Source organism: Rattus rattus, chromosome 14 (assembly GCF_011064425.1).
Source record: "Rattus rattus isolate New Zealand chromosome 14, Rrattus_CSIRO_v1, whole genome shotgun sequence".
Taxonomy (NCBI): Eukaryota; Metazoa; Chordata; class Mammalia; order Rodentia; family Muridae; genus Rattus; species Rattus rattus.
The window spans coordinates 6218803-6224322 of NC_046167.1; the positions used below are offsets into that span (position 1 = coordinate 6218803).

The following is a 5520-nucleotide window of genomic DNA, read 5'->3' on the forward strand; positions in this document are numbered from 1 at the left end:
GTCAGCACGGTCTTCCCATTTAACACAGGAAAGTACGTGACATGGTCAAAGTCAACAGCTGGTGTCAGGTGCGATGGAAGGCCTATCTGCTTAGGCGCTCCAGCCCCATTGGCTATTTCCCTTCTGTCCCAATGAGAGACACAGAGGAGAGGTGAAGCTACTGGGAATGAAATCATCCCACTTACTCGGCTTGCTCTCCAGTGAATCAAAGTGAGTTCAAAGAGAGGTGATGCAGGGCCAGCAAAATGGCTCAGTGTGTAAAGGTTTCTGATTGCCCGATGACACGAACCTTATCTTTGAGAAACAGTGAGGGAGAGGAGAGAATTGCCTCTTGAGAGTTGTTCCCCCTCATCCATATGTGTTTTCCCCATATATACACAAAATAAATAACTACATTTATAAAAAAAAAATTAAAGAGATCTGAAGCAATGGCTCAGGGGTTAAGAGCACTGACTGCTCTTCCAAGAGACTCATGTTCAATTCCCAGCACCCACATGGCAGCTCACAACTGCCTGTAACTTCAAGATCTGACACCCTCACACAGACATACATGCAGTCCAAACACCAATGCACATAAAATAATAAATCATTATAAAAAATTAAAAAGTGTCGTTGATATCAGATGGGTTGAGTACCACAAGCAGCAGATGTCAATGGTAGCGTGCTTTCCTTAAAAGAAGTTATTTCTTCACTCTGGTTTTTTTTTTTTTTTTTGGTTCTTTTTTTCGTAGCTGGGGACCGAACCCAGGGCCTTGCGCTTCCTAGGCAAGCGCTCTACCACTGAGCTAAATCCCCAACCCCTCTTCACTCTGGTTTTAAAATATTACATTAAAATACTCCTAAAAAAAGATTTATTTATTTATTTTACATATATGAGCACACTGCTGCTGTCTTCAGACACACCAAAAGAGGGCATCAGATCCCATTACAGATGGTTGCCAGTCACTGTGTGGGTACTAGGAATTGAACTCAGGACCTCTGGAAGAGCAGCCAGTGCTCTTAACCTCTGAGCCATCTCTCCAACCTCCCAAAATAAAATTTAATTTTTTTGGTTATTTCCTTAGAGAGAGTTTTTCTGTGCAGCTCTGACTGTCCTGGAATTTGCTCCATAGACCAGGCTGGCCTCGAACTCAGAAATCCTCCTGCTTCTGTGCTACCATAACCTGCGTAAAAATGACCTTAACTGAAAATTAACTATAATATGGAACTTGTGGTAATTTGATAAATTACATTAAGCAGGGGAAACAGTTCTAAACTGACCAATCGATAGATCATTCAATCAAGTGATCAATCAATCGATCAATCAATCAATCTCTCCCTGCTGACCTTTTCATCAGAACACTTTTGAGGTGCTCTGAGGCTAAAAATCAAACTGACTAACCAACCAACCAACCAACCACCAACCAACCAACCAACCAACCAACCAACCACCAACCAACCAACCAACCAACCACCAACTAACCAACCAACCAACCACCAACCAACCAACCAACCACCAACCAACCAACCAACCAACCAACCACCAGAAACACCTGCCAATCCAAATGGTTCTGGATGGCTGTAATCACGCTTGGATACAGTGTAGCATTTCTTTGCAAAGCCAGATGCACCTTGGGAACGCTAACAGCATCCCCTTGTTTTATATTTTTATTTTTAAGATTTTACTTTGCTACATTAAAATTTCATCCAGCTGGAAGTGCTGGAACATGTTTGTGATCCTAGCATTTGGGGGTGGGGGTGAAGTTAAGAGGATCAGGAATTCAAGACCATCCTTGGGTGCATAGTGAATTAAAGGCCTATCTGGGCTTCATGAGACCCCAATTTTAAAAAAGCATTTATTCATTTTGTTGTATGTAAATGATTAAACCAGGTTAATTAGTATATCTCCGCCCCCACCCCATAGCTATTGCATGTGTGTGTGTGTGTGTGTGTGTGTGTGTGTGTGTGTGTGCTGGGAACTTTTTTCTTTATTAATTTATTCACTTTATATCCTGATCACAGCCTCCCTCTCGCCTCTCCTCCCAGTTACACCTTCATGAACCCTCTCCCCCATTACCCACTTTACTTCTCAGAGAAGGGTAAGTCCCTCATGGATACCAACACACCCTGGTGCATCGAATTGCAGGAGGAGTAAGCCCATTCTATCCCTAGTTGAGGCCCAACTAGGCAGACCAGCTAGGCGGAGGGAGATCCAAAGGTAGGTAACAGAGTTAGAGACAGCCCCCAACTCCATTGTTAGGTAGGGGATATACATGAAGACCAAGCTGCACATCTGCTACAAATGTGTAGGGGTCTATGTCCAGCCCATGCATGGTCTTTGGTTGGAGGTTCAGGTGCTGTGAGCCAGCACAGGCCCAGGTAAGTTGACTCCGTAGGTCTTTTTGTGGTGTCCTTGACCTCTCTGCCTCCCTCAATCCTAACTACTACTCTTCCACAAGACTCCCCAAGCTCCTCCTGATGTTTGGCTGTGACCTCTGCATCCGTTTCCATCCGCTGCTGATGAGTCCTCTCAGGAGACAGTTATGCTAGGCTCCAGTCTGTAAGCAGGGCAGAGCACCATTAACAGTGTCAAGGGTTGGCTCCTTCCCATGGTGTGGCTTGGGTCAAGTTGGGCAGTCATTGGTTGGCTGTTCTCTCAATCTCTACTCCATCTTTATCTGTGCACGTCTTGTAGGCAGGACAAGGTCGAAGGTTTTGTGGTTGGTTGGTGTCTCCTTCCCTCCACGGGAAGAAGTCCTGCCTGGTAGCTACTTCTGTCTCCCTTTCTGCAGCTGCTAAGAGTATCGGCTAGGATCACCCTCCAGCCCCAGGTCTCCAGCTGTCCTAGAGATGCCCCTCCCCATTTCCCTTCTCTCTTCCAGCCCTCTCCCCATCCACCTTATTCCTATCCCTGTTCCCCTCCTAACTCCCCCCACCCCCAGTTCCCTCTCTCCATCTGCCTCCCGTGTTTATTTTATTTCTCTTTCTGAGTGAGAACCCTCCCTTAGGTTACTTAGTTTCTTTTTGGTCTGTAGATTGTAGCATGGTTATCCTGTACTTGATAGCCACTATCCACGTATGAGTGAGTGCACACCATGCCTGTCTTTCTGGGTCTGGGTTACCTCACTCCAGATATTTTCCAGCTTCATCTGTTTGCCTGTAAACTTCATGATGTCTTTGTTTTTAGTAGCTGAGTAGTATTCCATTGTATAAATGTACCACATTCTTTTAATCCATTCTTTTATTGAGAGACGTCTAGGTTGTTTCCAGTTTCTGGATATTATAAATAAAGCATCTATGAACAGTTGAGCAAGTATCCTTGTGGTATGGCAGGGTATCTTTTCGATATATGTCCTGGAGTGGTATAGCTGTCACAGTTTTCTGAGAAGCTGCCAAATTGATTTCCAAAGTAGTTGTACAAGTTTGCACGCCTACCAGCAACGGAGGAATGTTCCCCTTGCTTTGCGTCCTCAAGAGCACATTTTTGATTTTAGCCAATCTGACAGATATAAGATAAAATTTCAGAGTTGTTTTGATTTGCATTTCCCTGATGACTAAGGATGCTGAACATTTCTTTAGGTGCTTTGTGGCCATTAGAGATTCCTCTGCTGAGAATTTTCTGTTTAGCTCTGTACCCCATTTTTTAATTGGATCATTTGGTTAGTGTATAATTTCTTGAATTCCTTATATATTTTTGATATTAGTTCTTTGTTAGATGTATAGTTGGTAAAGATCTTTTCTCATTCTGTGGGCTGCTGTTTTGTCCTATTGATAGTGTCCTTTGACTTACAGAAGCTTTTCAGTTCCATGAGGTAGCATTTGGGTTTATTCTGGGTCTTCGATTCCACTGATCAACTTCTGTTTTTACCCCAATACTATGCAGTTTTTACCACTATTGCTCAGTAAGTACAGCTGAGCTCAGGGATAGAGATTCCTCCAGAAGTTCTTTTGTTGTTCAAGATTGTTTTGGCTACCCTGGATTTTTCCATATGAAGTTGAGAATCACTCTTTCAAGGTCTGTAAAGAATTGTGTTGGAATTTTGATGGGGATTGCATTGAATCTATGAATTGCTTGGTAAGATGGTCATTTTTATTATGTTAGTCCTGCAAATCCATGAGCATGGGAGATCTCTGCGTCTTCTGGTATCTGCCTCAATTTCTTTCTTCAGAGACTTGAAGTTCTTGTCATGCAGGTCTCTTGCTTGCTTAGAGTTACACGAAGATATTTTATATTATTTGTGGGCATTGTCAAACATTTTGTTTCCCTAATTTCTTTCTCAGTTTAAAAAAAACTGATTTTTTAAAAAAAGTATTGTATTCAGCCACTTTGCTGAAGGTGTTTATCAGCTATAGAAGTTGTCTGATAGATTTTTTTGGCGGGGGGTGGTCAAAGAGAGAAGATAGAGCAGATAATGTTTGAAATCTTTAAAACCCCAGCCATGTACGCGGTCATTCAGGCAGCCTTGTCTGTCCTTGTATGCATCTGGGCACACACAACTGGACTCTGTCATGGACTCTGGTAACAGGGTCATTCATACAGTGCCCATGTATAAGGGTTACTCGTCCTTCCCAGCATTTTGCGCCTGGACCTGGTTGGCCCGGACCTGATAGCCTTCCTCATGCATATCCTGACTTAGTGGGGCTACAGTTTTACCACCACTGCTGAGAGGGAAATTGTTCATGACATTAGGGAGCAGCTATGCCATGCTGCCCTGGACTTTGAGTGAAAAATGGTGACTGCTGAATCATCTTTCTCCTTGAAGAAGAATTACAAGCTGCCTCGTGGGCGGGTGACCGCCATCGGCAATGAGCAGTTCCGTGTTGGAGGCTCTCTTCCAGACTTCTTCCTGGGCATGGAGTCCTGTGGCATCCACGAGACCAACTTCAACTCCATCATGAAGTGCGATGTGGACATCCGCGAAGACCTGTATGCCAATACAGGGCTGTCTGGTGCTAGCGCCATGTATCCAGACACTGATGACAGGATGCAGAAGGAGATCACAGCCCTAGCACCCAGCGCTAATGAAGATCAAGATCGCTGTTCCCCTTGAGCGCAAATACTCAGTCTGCATTGGCGCTCCGTCCTGTCCTCACTGTCCACCTTCCAGCAGATGTGGATCAGCAAAGAGTATTCACCTCTGATGCTTCTGAGAAGAACTGAGAAGGTGCCAGCATCTGCGGCATGAGCTGATTCTGAAGTATCGATTTGCCCTGGCTAATGTACACACCTCGTGCTAGCCTCATGAAACTGGAATAAGCCTTTGAAAAAGGAAAGAAATGCAAACTTGAAGCACGTATCTGATATCAGCACTGGATCGTGGCACTCGTTGATGATTTTTGACCATGTATTCAAGTTAACTGTTCCCTTGATCTATGTTTAATACCCTGTGCATATCTTGATTTAGCCTCTAGTTCATGTGGCTCGGTACTTGGTGGCTGCGGAGAGCACGCCGTGAAAGAGAAATCCCCAGTCTAGTGGATCTCTGTGAGCACCATGTAGTGATCTGTGCAGGGTATTAACCAACAGCTGACTTCCAGGAT

The 5520-nt window shown here is 44.3% G+C and overlaps 1 pseudogene; it reads left to right on the plus strand.

The window, feature by feature from the left end:
* The first annotated feature begins 966 nt into the window (after positions 1 to 966).
* On the plus strand, positions 967 to 5165 carry LOC116883924 (annotated as a pseudogene).
* Positions 5166 to 5520: the final 355 nt, after the last annotated feature.